This window comes from Mesoplodon densirostris, chromosome 17 (genome assembly GCF_025265405.1).
Source record: "Mesoplodon densirostris isolate mMesDen1 chromosome 17, mMesDen1 primary haplotype, whole genome shotgun sequence".
Lineage (NCBI taxonomy): Eukaryota > Metazoa > Chordata > Mammalia > Artiodactyla > Ziphiidae > Mesoplodon > Mesoplodon densirostris.
In genome coordinates, this window is record NC_082677.1 from 18,467,785 (window position 1) to 18,486,751 (window position 18,967).

The 18,967-nt window shown below is 40.1% G+C and overlaps 1 long non-coding RNA gene across 1 annotated transcript; it reads left to right on the forward strand.

The window, feature by feature from the left end:
- The first annotated feature begins 1,783 nt into the window (after positions 1 to 1,783).
- Positions 1,784 to 15,463, forward strand: LOC132477308 (uncharacterized). Its single transcript, XR_009530254.1, has 3 exons — positions 1,784 to 2,648; positions 3,219 to 3,337; positions 11,693 to 15,463. It is a non-coding gene; the product is annotated as an uncharacterized LOC132477308 (long non-coding RNA).
- Positions 15,464 to 18,967: the final 3,504 nt, after the last annotated feature.

Here is an 18,967-nt window from a genome sequence, read left to right on the forward strand (position 1 = left end):
TGTATACGTTCCTTATGTTCATATGGAAGAGTTTCTTTAGGGACTACACTTAGTAGAATTCTTGAGTTGTTGTTGTCAAGTTTCCCCGATAATGCTGAAAAGTTTTCCAGAGAGATTGGGCCAATTTACATAGCTTTATATCCCCACTAATTCTTGGTATTGTCAAACTTTTAATGTTTACCAGTCTGGTTGGCATAAAATGATATCTTGTGGTTGTGATTCCCCCTGATTTCTACTTAGATAGATTGGCTATACATGTGTCCTCTCTATGAAATACCTGTTAACCATTTTCTATTTGGTAGTTATTTCTTATTCATTTGTAAGCATTTTTTATACATCCTGGATATTCATTCTCAGTTGGGTATGTGTACGGTAAATATCTTCTCCCCATTTGTCACTTGCTTTTTCACTTAATGATGTTTTCAGTGCATAGTTCTTTATTTTAATGTGCTAAATATACAAATAATTTTCTTAAATGGGTTTTGTATCTTTTTAAAAAGCATTTTCTACCCAAGGTTATAAATGTTTTAAAATTTTTCTGTCAGTTATACCTCCATTTAAAAAAATAACTTTTATATTTCCTCTAAAAGCCGTAAGTTTTTCCTTTTATATTTGTATCCTCATTCATCTAGAATTTATTTTTGTGTATGATGTAAGGTAGGGATCCAGTTTTTTTCCCACTTGGATAATCAGTTATCCCAGCACTCTTTTCTCATTGATCGACAATGTCACCTCTGTCATGTATCAGATTTCCATATACACATGAGCCTGTTTCTGGGTTCTATATTGTATATCATTGGTTGATTACACCTCTGCCCCCTTACCACCCGCCCAAAACACCTTATTTTCTTCAGGAAAATCTTGGTTATTCTCTCTCTCTCTTTTTTTTTTTTTTTTTTTTTTGAGGTACGTGGGCCTCTCACTGTTGTGGCCTCTCCCGTTGCAGAGCACAGGCTCCGGACGCGCAGGCTCAGCGGCCATGGCTCACGGGCCCAGCCACTCCGCGGCATGTGGGATCTTCCCGGACCGGGGCACAAACCCATGTCCCCTTCATCGGCAGGCGGACTCTCAACCATTGCGCCACCAGGGAAGCCCTATTCTCTCTCTCTTTTTTAATGTTTTAAAAAAATATTTATTTAGGCTGTGCCGGGTCTTAGTTGCGGCATGCAGGATCTTCGTTACAGCATGTGAGATCTTTAGTTGTGGCATGCGGGCTTCTTAGTTGCGGCATGCGGACTTCTTAGCTGTGGTGTGTGGACTCTTATTAGTTGCAGCATGCATGCAGGATCTAGTTCCCCAACCAGGGATTAAACCCAGGCCCCCTGCATTGGGAGTGTGGAGTCTTAACCACTGAACCACCAGGGAAGTACCTCTTGGTTATTCTTGACCCTTTAATCTTCCATGTAAGTTTTAGAATCATAGTGTCACATTCCTCAAAAAGTTCCTCTGACATGTTGATTGGAAGTGCGTTGTATTTATAGATCAGTCTGAGATATAGAGGCTTCCCATCCCTGAACATGGTGTATCTGTGTTAACTTTGTATATTGGGTTTTTCAAAAGGTTTTAAAATTTTTCTCCACAAAGATTCTGCATATATTTCATGATTTAATCTTATGTTTTGTTGCTATTATAAATAACATCTTTTTAAAAATTGTATTTGTATGTATTTGTGCCTAATATATAGAAATGCAAGTGATTTTTATATATTAATCTTATATTAAGCAATCTTGCTAAATTTTATTAATTCTAATATTTATTTTTAGTTTCTTTTGTTTTCTAGACTGAACTTATATTACCTATAAATAATGAAAATTTTATTTGTATCTTTCTAATTTTCAAACCTTTTATATCATTTTCTTGTCTTATTGCACTTTAGAATCGCTAGGGAAATGTTGAGTAGAGATAAAGGCATAGGCATCTTTTCTTGTTCCTGATTTTAGAGGAAACTATTTTAATATTAAACTTTAAACTATGGTTTTTGCTGTAGGCTTTTGTTAGCTGTCCTTTATCATATTATGCAAATTCACTTCTATTTTTTTTTTAATCAGATATTGAACTTTATTAAATGCTCATGGTAGATGCCTCTAATCAGCTTAAGAAAGGTCCTTTCTCTACTGTCTTGCTGAGAATTATTATCATGAATGGATGTTGAGTTTTATCAAATGCATTCTCTGCATCTAATAATATGATCCTATACGTTTTCTCCCTTAATCAATTAATGTGGTGAATTATACTAAAAGATTGCTTAATGTTAAACCAGCCTTGTGTTCCTTTGGTAGACCCATCTTGGTCATTATGGGTTATTTTTTTATTCATTGCTGGATTAAATTTGCTAATATCCTATTAAGATTTTTGAATTTGTGTTCATGAGTGAGCTTAGTGTGTAATTTACCATGGTCTCTTTGGTTTTGATGTCTTGATTAGGGCAACCTCTTAAATGAGTTGGGTAGTGTTTCCTATTTTTCTTTCCTCAGGAAGAAGTTGTGTAAGATTGGAATCATTTGTTCCTTGAACGTTTATTAAAATTCTCTTGGAAAAACCATTTGAACCTAGTGTCTTCTAAATGGAAAAATATTTCACTACTAATTCAATTTCTTTATTGGTTAAAGGACTACTCAAACTGTCTATTTCTTCTTGGCCAGTTTTTGGTAAGTTATATTTTTCTCAAAATTTGTACATATTACTAAATTACCCACCAATCATGGATCCTTTGCCTGTTACTTCACCTCTTGTCAGTACAAAGAGCTCCCATATCTTCACCCCAAATTTTCAGTTTTCAACATTTTACCACATTTACACCATATTTTATAATTCTTTCTCTCTCTTTTACCTTTGCACACCACTCCCCCTCATTCTTTTTTATGAATCATTTGAGAGCAGGTTAAAGACAGTATACTCAATTCCACCCTGCCCCCAAATAAGGACTCTAACTCATGCTAATTCATCCATCCAAAACAAGAAATCACCATCGATTGGACACTACTGTTCAACCCACAGGCCCTTTCAAATTTCAAAAAATGTTTCAACGTGTCATTTTCCTTTCTGGTTCAGCATCCCATCCAAAATCACTGAATTTTGCATCTTGTTAGTTTCCTTCAACCTGGAACATTTTCCTCAGTCTTTCCCTCTGTTTCACAACATTAACAGTTTTAAAGGGTACAAGCTTTTCATTCTGTAAGATTTCTGTCAACGAGAGTCATTCTGAGGTTTCCTCACAGCCAGACGCAGGTGGGAATGCTGCAGAAGATGCTGTGCTGTTTTCCATGGATGACCTCAGGAAGCAACTCTGTGTTAACTCATCCCACCCCTGGTGATGCCAGCCTCAATCATCTGGCAAGTTAGTGCCTGTCAGTTTTCTACACCATAAAGTCATTATTTTTCCCTTTGTAATTTATAAGTATTTTGTGGGGAGATACTCCCAAAACTATGCCAATACCCTATATATGTTAAACCCGCATGCACCAACTTTGACATCTATTGGTGATTCCCACGTGAATTAACTACCATCGTGATGGTTGTCCGATCGTGATTTTCTGTTTCCATCATTTCTTCTACATGTAGTAGTTGTCATTCTACTATAAGGAAGAGCTTTTCCCTCTTCCTCATTCATTCATTTATTCATGTATATCAGTATGGATTTGTGAATTCCTATTTCATTCAGTGGCTTGTAATCTGTTATTTATTTTAATCCTCAAATTGTCCCACATTTGGCTGATAAAATCCCCTACAAGTTGACTCCTTTGTTCTTTTGATGTGACCCTATCATTCTTTGAGCATTTTCTTACATTCTGGTGCAACAAGATGCTCCAGGCTCATCATGTTCCTTCCCTGCCCCAGACCTGGAATCAACCATTCCCCCAAGTAGCCCTGGTTCCTCTTAGTGTTGTTGTTTTTTTTAAATTTTTTATTGAAATATAGTTGATTTACAATGTTGTGTTAGTTTCAGGTGTACAGTAAAGTGATTCAGTTATATATTCTTCTAGTTTTTTTTAACATTCTCTTCCATTATAGGTTTTTACAAGATATCAAGTATAGTTCCCTGTGCTAAACAGTAGGTCCTTGTTGGTTATCTGTTTCATATATAGTAGTGTGCGTATGTCAATCCCAGTCTCCCAGTTTATCCCTCCCCCTCCTCTTTCCCCTTTGGTAACCAAAAGTTTGTTTTCTATGTCTGTGAGTCTGTTTCTGTTTTGTATATAAATTCATTTGTATCATTTTTTTTTAGGTTCCACATATAAGCCGTATCATATGATATTTGTTTTTCTCTGTCTGGCTTACTTCACTTAGTATGAAGTGAATCTCTAGGTCCATACATGTTGCAGCAAATGACATTATTTCATTCTTTTTTTATGGCTGAGTAATATTCCATTATATATATATGTATATATATATACACACCACACCTTCTCTATTCATTCATCTGTCGATGGACATTTAGGTTGCTTCCATGTCTTGTAAACAGTGCTGCTGTGATCACTGGGGTGCAAATATCTTTTCAAATTATGGTTTTCTCCGAGTATAGGCCCAGGAGTGGGATTGCAGGATCATGTGGTAGCTCTATTTTTAGTTTTTTAAGGAATATCCATACTGTTCTCCATAGTGGCTGTATCAATTTACATTCCCACCAACACTGTAAGAGAGTTCCTTTTTCTCCACACCCTCTCCAGCATTTATTATTTTTAGACTTTTTGATGATGGCCATTCTGCCCGGTGATACCTAATTGTAGTTTTGATTTGCATTTCTCTAATAGTTAGTGATGTTGAACATCTTTTCATGTGCCTTTTGGCCATCTGTATGTCTTTTTTGGAGATGTCTATTTAGATCTTCTGCCCATTTTTTGATTGGGTTGTTTGTTTGTTTTTGATATTGATCTGTATGAGCTGTTTGTATATTTTGGAGATTAATCCCTTGTTGGTTGCATCGTTTCCAAATATTTTCTCCCATTCTGTAGGTTGTCTTTTTGTTTTGTTTATGGTTTCCTTTGCTATGCAAAAGCTTTTAAGTTTAATTAGGTCCTATTGGTTTATTTTTGTTTTTATTTCCATTACTCTAGGAGATGGATCCAAAAAGATATTGCTGTGATTTATGTCAAAGAGTGTTCTGCCTATGTTTTCTTCTAGGAGTTTTTTTTTATTAATTACTTTATTTGTTTTTATTTTTGGCTGTGTTGGGTCTTCATTGCTGTGTACAGGCTTTCTCTATTTGTGGCAAGCAGGGGCTACTTTTCATTGCAGTGTGCAGGCTTCTCATTGTCGTGGCTTCTCTTGTTGCAGAGCATAGGCTGTAGGTGTGTGGGCTTCAGTAGTTGTGACATGCGGACTCAGTAGTTGTGGCTCATGGGCTCTAGAGTGCAGGCTCAGTAGTTGTGGCACATGGGCTTAGTTGCTCCATGGCATGTGGGATCCTCCCGGGCCAGGGATGGAACCCATGTTCCCTGCATTGGCAGGCGGATTCTTAACCACTGCACCACCAGGGAAGCCCCTCTTCTAGGAGTTTTATAGTATCTAGTTTTACAGTCAGGTCTTTAATCCATTTTGAGTTTGTTTTTGTGGTATGGTATGGTATTAGAGAATGTTCTAATTTCATTCTTTTACATGTAGCTGTCCAGTTTTCCAATTACCACTTACTGAAGAGACTGTCTTTTCTCCATTGTATATTCTTGTCCCGTTTGTCGTAGATTCATTGACCATAAGTGTGTGGGTTTACTTCTGGGCTTTCTATCCTGTACCATTGATCTATATTCCTGTTTTTGTGCCAGTACCATACTGTTTTGATTACCATAGCTTTGTAATATAGTGTGAAGTCAGGGAGCCTGATTCCTCCAGCTCCATTTTTCTCTCTCACGATTGCTGTGGCTATTCAGGGTCTTTTGTGTTTCCATACAAATTAAAAAAATTTTTTTTTCTAGTTCTATGAAAAGTGCCATTGGTAATTTGATAAGGATTGCATTGAATCTGCAGATTGCCTTGGGTAATATAGTCATTTTGACAATATTGATTCTTCCAATCCAAGAACATTGTATATCTTTCCATTTGTGTCATCTTCAATTTCTTTCATCAGTATCTTATAGCTTTTGGGGTACAGGTCTTTTGCCTCCTTAAATAGGTTTATTCCTAGGTATTTTGTTCTTTTTGATGCAGTGGTACATGGGATTGTTTTGTTAATTTCTCTTTCTAATCTTTTGTTACTAATGTATTGAAATGCAACAGATTTGTGTATTAATCTTGTATCATGCAACTTTATCGAATTCATTGTTGAGCTCTAGTAGTTTTCTGGTAATGTGTTTAGGTTTTCTATGTGTAGTATCATGTCAACTGCAAACTGTGACAGTTTTACTTCTTCTTTTCCAATCTGGATTCCTCTTATTTCTCTTTCTTCTCTGATTGCTGTGGCTAGGACTTCCAAAACTATGTTAAATAAAAGTGGCAAGAGTGGACATCCTTGTCTTGTTTCTGATTTTTGAGAGAATGCTTTCAGCTTTTCACCATTGAGTATGATGTTAGCTGTGGGTTTGTCATATATGGCCTTTATTATGTTGAGGTAGGTTCCATCTATGCCCACTTTCTGGAGAGTTTTTTTATCATAAATGGATATTGAACTTTATAAGAAGCTTTTTCTGCATCTATTAAGATGATCATATGATTTTTATTCTTCAATTTGTTAGTGTGATATATCACACTGATTGATTTGCAGATATTGAAAAATCTTTGCATCTCTGGGATAAATGCCACTTGATCATGGTATACGATCCTTTCAATGTATCATTGGATTTGGTTCAGTAGTATTTTGTTGAGGTTTTTTGTGTCTATGTTCATCAGTGATATTGGCCTGTAATTTTCTTTTTTTGTGGTATCTTTGTCTGGTGTTGGTATAAGGGTGATCATGGCCTCATAGAGTGAGTTTAGAAGTGTTCCTTCCTCTGCAAGTTTTTGAAATACTTTCAGAAGGATGGGTGTTAACTCTTCTCTAAATGTTTGATAGAATTCGCCTGTGAAGCCATCTGGCCCTGGACTTTTGTTTGTTGAGAGTTTTTCAATCACAGATTCAATTTTAGTACTTGTAATTGGTCTGTTCATATTTTCTCTTTCTTCCTGGTTCAGTCTTGGGAGATTGTACCTTTCTAAGAATTTGTCCATTTCTCCAGGTTATCCATTTTCTTGGCATATAGTTGCCTGTAGTAATCTCTTATGGTCCTTTTTATTTCTGTGGTGTTGGTTGTAACTTCTCCTTTTTCATTTCTAGTTTTATTGATTTGGGCCCCCCCTTCCTTTCTTTTCTTGATTAGTCTGGCTAAAAGTTTATGAATTTTGTTTATCTTATCGAAGAATCAGCTTTTAGATTCTTTTTTTTCACATCTTTATTGGAGTATAGTTGCTTTACAATGGTGTGTTAGTTTCTGCTTTATAACAAAGTGAATCAGTTATACATATACATATGTCCCCATATCTCTTCCCTCTTGCGTCTCCCTCCCTCCCATCCTCCCTATCCCACCCCTCTAGGTGGTCACAAAGCACCGAGCTGATCTCCCTGTGCTATGCGGCTGCTTCCCACTAGCTATCTATTTTACATTTGGTAGTGTATATATGTCCATGCCACTCTCTCACTTTGTCCCAGCTTACCCTTCCCCCTCCCCATATCCTCAAGTCCATTCTCTAGTAGGTCTGTGTCTTTATTCCTGTCTTGCCCCTAGGTTCTTCATGACCATTTTTTTTAGATTCCATATATATATGTTAGCATACGGTATTTATTCTTCTCTTTCTGACTTACATCACTCTGTTTGACAGTCTCTAGGTCCATCCACCTCACTACAGCTTTTAGTTTCATTGATCTTTGCTATTATTTTCTTCATTTCTATTTCGTTTATTTCTGCTCTGATCTTTATGATTTCCTTCCTTCTATTAACTTTGGGTTTTGTTTGTTCTTCTTTATCTAGTTGCTTTAGGTTTAAGGTTAGGTTGTTTATTTGAGATTTTTCTTGTTTCCTGAGGTAAGTTTTTGTTGCTATAAACTTCCCTTGTGGAACTGCTTTTGCTGCATCCCATAGGTTTTGGATTGTCGTGTTTTCATTTTTATTTGTCTCTAGATATTTTTCTGTTTCTTCTTTGACTTCTTTAGCGATCCATTGGTTGTTTAGTAGCATATTGTTTAGCCTCCACGTGTTGGTGTTTTTTGCAGTTTTTTTCTGTAGTTGATTTTTTTTATTCTTTTTTTTTTTTTTTTTTTTTGCGGTATGCGGGCCTCTCACTGTTGTGGCCTCTCCATTGCGGAACACAGGCTCCAGACGTGCAGCCTCAGTGGCCATGGCTCATGCGCCTAGCTGCTCCGTGGCATGTGGGATCTTCCCGGACCGGGGCACGAACCCGTGTCCCCTGCATCGGCAGGTGGACTTTCAACCACTGCACCACCAGCGAAGCCCCTCTGTAGTTGATTTCTTAAAAATATTTATTTATTTATTTGGTTGCACTAGGTCTTAGTTGCAGCTCATGGGATTCTTAGTTGCAGCTCGTGGGCTCCTTAGTTGCAGCATGTGAACTCTGAGTTGCGGCATGCATGTGGGATCTAGTTCCTTGACCAGCAATCAAACCCAGGCTCCCCCTGGAGTGTGGAGTTCTAGCCACTGCGCCACCAGGGAAGTCCCTTGTAGTTAATTTCTAATCTCATAGTGTTGTATTTGGAAGCGATGCTTGATTTCAGTTTTCTTAAATTTACCAAGGATTGCTTTGTGGCGCAGCATGTGATCTGTCCTGGAGAATGTTCCATGTGCACTTGAGAAGAATGTGTATTCTGCTGCTGTTGGACGGAGTGCTCTATAAATATCAATTAAGTCCATCTGGTGTACTGTGTCATTTGAGGCCTGTGTTTCCTTATTGATTTTCTGTCTGGATAATATGTCCACTGATGTAAGTGGGGTGTTAAAGTCCCCCACTGTTATTGTGTTACTGTCAATTTCTCCTTTTATGTCTGTTAACATTTGCCTTATATATTGAGGTGCTCCTATGTTGGGTGCACATAGATTTACAATTGTTATCTTCTTGATTTGATCCCTTTATCATTATGCAGTGTCCTTCTTTGTCTCTTGTAACAGTTTTTATTTTAAAGTCTATTTTGTCTGATATGAGTATTGCTACTCCAGCTTTCTTTTGATTTCCATTCGCATGGAATACCTTTTCCCATACCCTCACTTTCAGTTTCTATGGGTCTCTAGATCTGAAGCAGGTCTTTTGTAGAGAGCATATATACAGGTCTTGTTCTTGTATCCATTCATCCAGTCTATGTCTTTTGGAGATAGAGCATTTAATCTGTCTACATTTAAGGTAATTATCAATATGTATGTTCTTATCGCCATTTGTTAATTGTTTTGGATTTGTAAGTCTTTTTTCTTCCTTTCCTCTTTTGTTCTCTTCTCTTGTGATTTTATGTCTATCTTTAGTGTTGTGTTTAGGTTCCTTTTTCTTTTTTGTATGTATATCTATTATAGCCTTTTGGTTTGTGGCTACCATGAGGTTTTGATATAGCAGTCTATATGTACATGATTGTTTTAAGTTGCTGATCTCTCAATTTCAAATGCATTTCAGATATCCTGCATTTGTACTCTTCTTCTCTCAAGATTACTGGTTTATATATCACATTTGTGTGTGGATGATTTCCTACCTTTACTGTATGTTTGCCTTTACTGGTAGCTTTCCCATTTAATAGTTTTCTTTTTTTTAATTTTATTATATCTTTATTGGAGTATAATTGCTTTACAATGTTGTGTTAGTTTCTGCTGTGCAGCAAAGTGAATCAGCTATATGTATACATATATCCCCATATCCCCTCTGTCTTGAGCCTCCCTCCCACCTCTCTAGGTCGTCAGAAAGCATTGAGCTGATCTCCCTGTGCTATGCAGCAGCTTCCTACTAGCCATCCATTTTACATTTGGTAGTGTATGTATGTCAATGCTACTTTCTCACTTGGTCCCAGTTTCTCCTTCCCCCGCTGTGTCCTCAAGTCTGTTCTCTACATCTGCATCTTTCTTCCTGCCCTGCCACTAGGTTCATCAGTACCGTTTTTTTTAGTTTCCATATATGTGCGTTAGCATACAATATTTGTTTTTCTCTTCTGACTTACTTCACTCTGTATCACAGACTCTAGGTCCATCCACCTCATTACAAATAACTCAATTTCGTTCCTTTTTATGGCTGAGTAATATTCCATTGTATATATGTGCCACATCTTCTTTAGCCATTCATCTGTCGATGGACATTTAGGTTGCTTCCGTGTCCTGGCTATTGTAAATAGTACTGCAGTGAACATTGTGGTACATGTGTCTTTTTGAATTATGGTTTTCTCAGGGTATATGCCCAGTAGTGGGATTGCTTGGTCATATGGTAGTTCTATTTTTAGTTTTTTAAGGAACCTCCATACTGTTCTCCATAGTGGCTGTATCAATTTGCATTCCCACCAACAGTGCAAGAGGGTTCCCTTTTCTCCACACCCTCTCCAGCATTTATTGTTTCTAGATTTTTTGATGATGGCCATTCTGACTGGTGTGAGGTGATACCTCATTATGGTTTTGATTTTCGTTTCTCTAATAATTAGTGATGTTGAGCATCTTTTCATGTGTTTGTTGGCAATCTGTATGTCTACTTTGGAGAAGTGTCTATTTAGGTCTTCTCCTAGTTTTCTTGTTTCTAGTTGCAGCCTTTTCCACCTAGAGAAGTTCCTTTAGCATTTGTTGTAAAGCTGGTTTGGTGGTGCTGAATTCTTTTAGCTTTAGCTTGTCTGTGAAGCTTTTGATTTCTCCATCAAATCTGAATGATAGTCTTACTTGGGTAGAGTATTCTTTTTTTTTTTTTTTCTTTTTTTGCGGTACGTGGGCCTCTCACTGTTGTGGCCTCTCCCGTTGCGGAGCACAGGCTCCGGACGTGCAGGCCCAGCGGCCATGGCTCATGGGCCCAGCCGCTCCGCGGCATGCGGGATCCCCCCGGACCAGGGCACAAACCCGTGTCCCCTGCATCGGCAGGCGGACTCTCAACCACTGCCCCACCAGGGAAGCCCTACAATCTAGTTTCTGATTCTACCCATAATGAGGTCAGCAATGTCTTCCTCATCTTCCAAATCCAACCGTTGGTTTTACATTTTTCTCTTTCATGATGTTTTGCCAGTACTGTTGAACGCTCTTTCATAAAGTTTTCTCTTGGCTTCTGGATTTATACTCTCCTGGCTTTCCTCTGGCTTTCTGTTCTGTTTTTTTTTTTTTTTTTTTTTTGCTGTACGCAGCTTCTCACTGTTGTGGCCTCTCCCGTTGCAGAGCACAGGCTCCGGACGCGCAGGCTCAGCGGCCATGGCTCACGGGCCCAGCCGCTCCGCGGCATGTGGGATCTTCCCGGACCGGGGCACGAACCCGTGTCCCCTACATCGGCAGGCGGACTCTCAACCACTGCACCACCGGGGAAGCCCCCAAATGGTTTTTTTGACTGAATTATTCAGAGAGGGAGGAAAGAAGGAAGGAGGGACGGATAGAGGTGATGGAGGAAGGGAGGGAGGGATACATGTTTATCACAAATTTTCTTGAAAACTAAATGATTCCAAGTAGCACAGCTCCTGCAAGGAATAGATGCTCAGCATCATTAATTAGTATCCCTCCCCACTTTGTGTTTCGTTTGCTTATTCTCTATAGATAACCCAGATCTCTTCCTTTTATTCTAGGTCCTGTTGGTTGGGAATCTTGGTCCTAGCAGTGTGTTTATTTGGACAGAATCCTCTCACAACAAAACAAGCTGAGGTCCCATGGAGCTCATCATCCATACAGAGAATCTATACTGGATTTGTTGAGACTGGTGATATTTGGCAGAGACTGAATACCTGGCTTGTAGAAGAAAATGTACCTCACACTCGGTCTTGCTCTCGTATGTGGAAGGCACACATGACCGGTGACCATGTCTTTTGCATGCCCGGAGATAAGGCGGCCACAGGACCAATAGGGACTCCTGGTGGCCAGTGCACCCTTGTACAAAGGATTGGCTCTAATTTGGTCATTTCAGGCAAAGATGTAACCATAAACACCACCCTGAATCCAGAAATTAAGGTTTCCTAAGCAGTTCTTGGAAGGCAGTTCCTGGCAGCACTAAAACCCCAAAGAAGCAAAGAGAAGCCAAAACAAAATCCAGATGCTCTTCATGGAACATTTGCTTTGTTATGGAGGGCAGTGCTGCCAAAGAGAAATGACTTCTTGGGTTTTCCATATATTGTCCCTAATGGTGTCGTCAGAAAAGTAAACTTGGTGCCACATAGGTTAATGTGCTACCAAGTAAGACTGTCCAGGAATCCTGAGAACGTCTGTGCCCCACGAGATGGGAAGGACGGACAAGCCCGCTTCCTGTGTTACCCTGGGTCACTCTGCCATAGGCAGCCTGGGAGTGGGCAGGCAGTGGGCCTGATACCACGGTCCAAATGGGGTCAGGGTCCCCATTAGTGTGGCATCCTCTGGACTGGGTTTAGGCATTTCTGAATCAGCAGCCTGAAGAGGTTCTCTGATTAGACATGTTAGAAATCAACAGAACTTGGAGGGAGGGGTAGGGATGAGAGGACAGGTAAGAGGGAATAGAGAGGAAACTAATGCTGATGGAATAGCTGCATCAGTCAGCTTATGTAACAATGATGATAGTAATAGTAATGGTATCTTACATTACTCAGCATTTACTATGTTCCAGGCTCCGTTCTAGCTACTTTACATATATTATCTCATTTACTTCTTTCCACAACCTTATTATGAAGTGGGTATTTTTATTATTATCCCTGCTTATAAGAACCAAGACATTGCGTACCTTGACCAAGCAGACACAGCTTGAGAGGGGTGGGAGCAGGATATATATGTTCACCACTTCATTTAGTACTCACAACAACCCAATGATACAGATTTTCATCATCTCCAATTTACAGGCAAGGAAACTAAGGCCCTTGGACCAGCAACATCAGCATCACTCAGGAGCTTATTAGAAATGCAGAATCTTTGGCCCCACTTTAAACCTACTGAGGCAGAATCTGGACAGAGCCACCAGTCTAGACCAGAGGGCCCAGCGAGTCTCAAACTTGCACGTGCATGTGAGTTGCCCAGAGACCGTGTTAAAACCTGGATTCCTGGGCCCCACTCACCCTTGGAGATGATGAGTCCCTGGTATTTAGCAGCAGTAGTTTGGCCCTCTGTAGAGTTGCTTCCATAAGTTGTTTTTGGCATCACATCATCTACCAACATTAGCTGATAATGAAAAGCAAAATTTTCATACCAGTTTAGGAACAGGAGTCAAAGTTTCATTTTAATTCAGGGGTTGACAAACTTTTTCTGTAAAGGCCCAAATTGTAGATATTTTACTCTGTGTGGGCCACTGGGTCTCTGTCATGTCACAAAAGCAGCCATGGTCAGTATGTAAACAAATCAGTGTGTTTGTTTTCCAGTACAACTCAATCAACTCCCCCTCCTTTAACTCAGAACCGAGGGAACCTCTGGTGATGGCAGCGTGCCCTAGTGCAGAGCGGATTTGAAGAATGAGGATCTTAACATTTGCAAAGGAGAGGACTAAGTAAAATAGCTCATACTGTAGGGGAGGAAAAACAGTTTCCCTTCTACTCTTCTAGGTTCTTGGCTGAGACGCCCTTGTAGCAAAATACAGATTAACAAAAGAAAAACCATTTTAATTACTATGTAAGGGAGAGCCGCAAAGATAGGAGACTCAAAAGGCAACCAGGCAACTGAGGCTTATATACCACCCCGAGCTGAGAAAAGGGACGAGGGTCTGGGCCTTCAAATGGAGGAGGGCCATTCATGGGAAGAGGAGAAGAGCAGATGTTTGGGAAACAGATGTTTGCCGGAGGTGCAGATAAGTCTCTCAGAAGAACAAGTGATATTGGGTAGTAGCTCTCTTCCTGGTATAGGGCCGCTTTCTAATTTCTTTTAGGCAGTTAATAGGGAGGTAAAAAGCTTTTCCTGAGTCTGCTGGGTCTTGACTGCTTTCAGTTCAAAATAATCCACATGTGAAAGTGGTACTTTCTGGGGCAGCCTGTTCTGAACCCCCTCCATACCATATGCCTAGTTAACTTTCTTCAGGCTGATTAAACCATAACCCTTTGGGGTAACTTTTAAATCCTAATACTTTATCAGTTTCTGCAAACCTCTCATCTCACAGGCTATAAATTGTCACTTTTTTTATCATTTGTGTTATTAATTAAAAAAAAAAAAGGTGTGCCAACAAATTTGCCTTCCCCGAGAATATCAACCGAGAGTTCCATTTGACAAGGTCCTACTTTTACTCAAGCAGCCATATTATTTTCTAATAATAGAAAAGTCATTAAAAAAATCAAGTAATCACCTTCTATCATTTTCCAAGTGTGGGATAACTTTTCTCATTGGCCTGATGAGAAAAAGCCCTATGGTACTCAGTGCTGATTACTGTAAGGATTACTGTTGGTTATTATTATGCTCTAAAGATTATTATGGTTTTCTAGCTTATAGGATGTCATCTTGGAGTCCCCACAGGATAAACTCTCCTGTCTCCTGTGAATCATGTGACCTTCCTAACCAGACACCAAGGCATGAGTTTCGTGTCCTCACTTTCTCTCTGGTATTATAATCTTATGTTACCTACACTAGTTTTTACTTAGTTTCTACTTTCTCCATTTCCTTAATGTTTGTCTTATTTGGGGGCATTTTTGTAAATTGTCTTCTGTCATTTTTGGAATACAAATTCATTTAAATCAAAAAGAATGTTCAGGACTTCCCTGGTGGCGCAGTGGTTAAGAATCCACCTGCCGATGCAGGGACACAGGTTCGATTCCTGGTCTGGGAAGATCCCACGTGCCACGGAGCAACTAATCCCGTTTGCCACAACTACTGAGCCCACGTGCTACAACTACTGAGCCTGTGCTCTAGGCCCTGTGAGCCACAACTACTGAGCCCGTGAGCCACAGCTACTGAGCCCATGTGCCACAACTAATGAAGCCCATGCACCTAGAGCCTGTGCTCCGCAACAAGAGAAGCCACCGCATTGAGAAGCCTGCGCACCACAATGACGAGCAGCCCCCGATCGCCGCAACTAGAGAAAGCCCGTGCGCAGCAATGAAGACCCAATGGAGCCAAAAATAAATAAATAAATAAATTCACTAAAAAAAAAAGAGAATGTTCACATTTGAGGATTCTTTAGTTCAATGTGCCTTGAGGATGAAGGGGAAGTGAAGCTGGTATCTGCATACTTAGAAAACAGCACGTGATATCTTAACACACCAACTTAAACATAATGTACTCACATTTAGGTGGTCACTTGTATGACCAAAGGTGAATGTTCTTGGCTGACATGTGCATCCCACCTATCTCACCTCATCCCGCCTAAGAACTCTAGACAGTTACTCTACAGTGCTACTTTTTTTTGTTTGTTTTTGAAACAAAATCCACATTTTATTAGATTGAAATAAACCATAAAATTGTTCATCTTCACCAACAAGAAGGCAATATTTTCTGTATTCTTCCTAGATAAACCACAAAACTCCTGTTTTTGCAAGAAGACCAGTTTTCCTGGTTATGCATATAAATCAAGATGTGGAAGCAGATATGGTCATGGAAAAACACCCAAAGGAAAACAGGCAAAACCAGACAAATCAGTTATCAACATCTGCGAACTCAGGTTCCGTCTTGCCTGTGAAACAGTGTTCATGGTACATCTGCTAAAAAGCTGATGTCCAGTTCGGGTGGACTTACATTCCCTTGAGGACAAAGGCTACACTGAAATCCTCTTCAGGTGAGCACATGGCTTCTGTCACTTTCTGGTAACTTCCACAACCAGCCATTACAGATTTTTAACAGCATACTCCAAACATAATGTACTTAAGTCAGAAGCACCACTGCACTTTATAAATGTGTTCTCCTCCCTTTTCACTCCCTACCTCCTCAACATTTATTTTTTCAAAGAACTGATAACTCAAATCCTGGTCATTAGATCAATGATAATAAACATCATGTCCCAAATGACTTCAGCCCTGCCATTATGCCACCAGGGGGGAATCTCAAAGCAGCACTTTCCATACCATCTTCTGGGAGAACACAGAAGTCTTCAAAGTCTGCAAGTTCAGATTGTGGCTGTTCAACAGGTGAGTGGTCAGTGGCTGATGGATTTGGTGAGAGGCCTGTTGGCAAATTTACCTTCAATGACTAAGTGGCCTGCGTGTACCTTACAGCTTTGCCTCCTAATAAACCAATAAAAAGCACCTTTAAAAATTCTCTTGGGGCTTCCCTGGTGGCGCAGTGGTTGAGAGTCTGCCTGCTGATGCAGGGGACACGGGTTCGTGCCCAGAGCGGCTGGGCCTGTGAGCCATGGCCGCTGAGCCTGCATGTCTGGAGCCTGTGCTCCGCAACGGGAGAGGCCACAACAGTGAGAGGCCCGCGTACCACAAAAAAAAAAAAAAAAAAAAAAAAAACTTGGATATTTTCAGTGATTTCTGAATTACTTTAGGAAGCTCTGACACATTGTGTAGAGTTTTCTGTGTGTGTCTCATGAAATCCAGATTATGTTTTGTATTAAGAGTTATGTTCACAAAGCCCCGTGACTTGACCTCTGTTGAGTCAGTGTTTGGGAGTGTGTTTTGTGATGCTTGCATTCGTGCTTCCTCTCCATCTTCATCCTGGGAAGAATCCGCAGGACCTTAAGCAATACGGAAGCATTAGGAAAAATACATAAATATCAGGTAGCTGTAGAGCATCATAAATTGTGGACAGAAGCACTTTATCTTTTTCTCTGTTTCCACTTGAGCCTCTGGGAATGAATCTTCACAGACAGTGTCGGGATTGGTAAGTCACTCTGTACGTGTTGGCACAGTGCTCCTCTGACATGTTGAGCTGGAGATGATCCATGTCTTAATGTGAGGGCTTTGAGGTGCTGATCTGGGAATCTTTCTCCAACTTGCTGAATAATGTCCTCCACTGTTGGAACATTGACTGTTTATAATAACCTCAAAGGTTAGTTGAGATTCTAGGTTACCTTGACAAGCCCTGCAGAACTTCCCACAAAGTTTCATTTGAATATCGTGTTTAGTGACCAAATCTGTGGCTTCCTCAAACCAGAAATCATAATAAAACTCCCTATTTTCCATCACTTCATTTGTGAATGTGACACAGTAGTCGAGCAGCTGGCTGCCAAGAAGATGCCAGAAGTTTGTCGCTGGATTTTTTTTCCCCAACGGCTCTTGTTAAGATGGGACATTTTTAAGAAGGACAAATGAAACCAATGAAATAGAAATCTGTTAACATACTACAGAGCACAAATGCTTGACCAGCTATAAAGCTACTCCCTCCAGCCTGTGTCATTCTTTATACTGTCTTTATATAAAACAAAGGCTTACAAGAGCTCCACTTACATTTCAAAAGCACAATATCCTCCTGCCTATTGAAGAAGACCCATTTCCTTCAGTTAGTATACCTTTTTCCATGCTCTAAAAAAGGGCAGCTATTACATTGTCAAATCCTATAAGCAGCTGCAGCGACTGTAGAAAAAGAGAACGGTCTTCCTCAGGTGTTCTCAATGCAATAACAATAACAAGCCCTGACTTTCCATGAAGAGCAGAGTGTATAGATACCCTGGTAATATTTCTGTAAAAGCTGGGTGGGGGGCTTCCCTGGTGGCGCGGTGGTTGAGAGTCCGCCTGCCGATGCAGGGGACGCGGGTTCGTGCCCCGGCCTGGAAAGATCCCACATGCCGCGGAGCGGCTGGGCCCGTGAGCCATGGCCGCTGAGCCTGCGCGTCCGGAGCCTGTGCTCTGCAACGGGAGAGGCCACGGCAGTGAGAGGCCCGTGTACCGAAAAAAAAAAAAAAAAAAAGCTGGGTGGGCAGGACTTTCATTTTGGAAAGCAATTCACTGGACACAGTATATACCTGACCACATCACTACTCCATGATCAGGCTCCACTGTGTATATGGAGGACATTCTGGACAGGGAGAAAGACTATTCTTTCTAACGAGGGAAAGTTAGTAGCGTATGAACTGAGGACAATAATGCTCGCTCACACTGAGGATTACCGCATGCTGAACGGTGTGCCAAGTACATTGTATTATTATAAATACATTGCAATAATTATGTAATTAAACATTCAATTATAATATTGCAATGCACTAACTTTTTAAGAAATCAGTCTTTCTCCCTGCTCAAAATGTGTAGTATCCGCTATACACATATAAGTACTTTTATTAAGTCCTTACTACGTGCTGGGCATGGTGCCAGATTCTATACATACAGTGAAATATTACTTCATTATCTGTGGTCTCAATTGTCACACAGAGATACATTTTTCCAGAATGAGAATCCCCCTCCTCAACGTTGAGAATTAATCGGTCACTTAACAAAATTTTATTTTACTCCACACCTTTGCAGAAAGAAAAATAAATAAGGCCTTTCAAAGTTGCCAGGAATGGATTATATATAAATTAAATGCGTTCAGTTCAACAAATTTTTATTACATACTCTTTTTCAGGAGGTTCTGAATCAGACACATTTCTTCAGTTTTGTGATTTAAGAACATCAGTGCGAGTTGCAAATACTCAGCACACAAGTGCCCCGTGCTCCCAGGAGCTTGGGCACAAGCCACAGCAAGAGAGACTGGCTCTTGGCCTGGGGTACAGTCAGGGCAGGACCAGCAGCGAAGCCCTTTACTCAGCTGCTGGGATCCCTTTTCATGGAAGCCCCAAGGCAGGACCACCTCATCCCTGTTCCACAGCCGTTTCCTCTGTAACTTAGCAGCTTCTGGCTCCTGCCCTCAACACTCCATTGAAAAGCTCTCCAAGTTCCTTCCTTTTGCCAAATCCTGGGGCCTTTCCATTACCCTTCTTTTAGGGATACCAGATTTAACAAATAAAAATACAGTGTCCAGTTAAATTTGAATTTCAGATAAATAACAAATGATATTTTTAGTACAGATCTTCCTTGACTTGTGATGGGGTTACATCC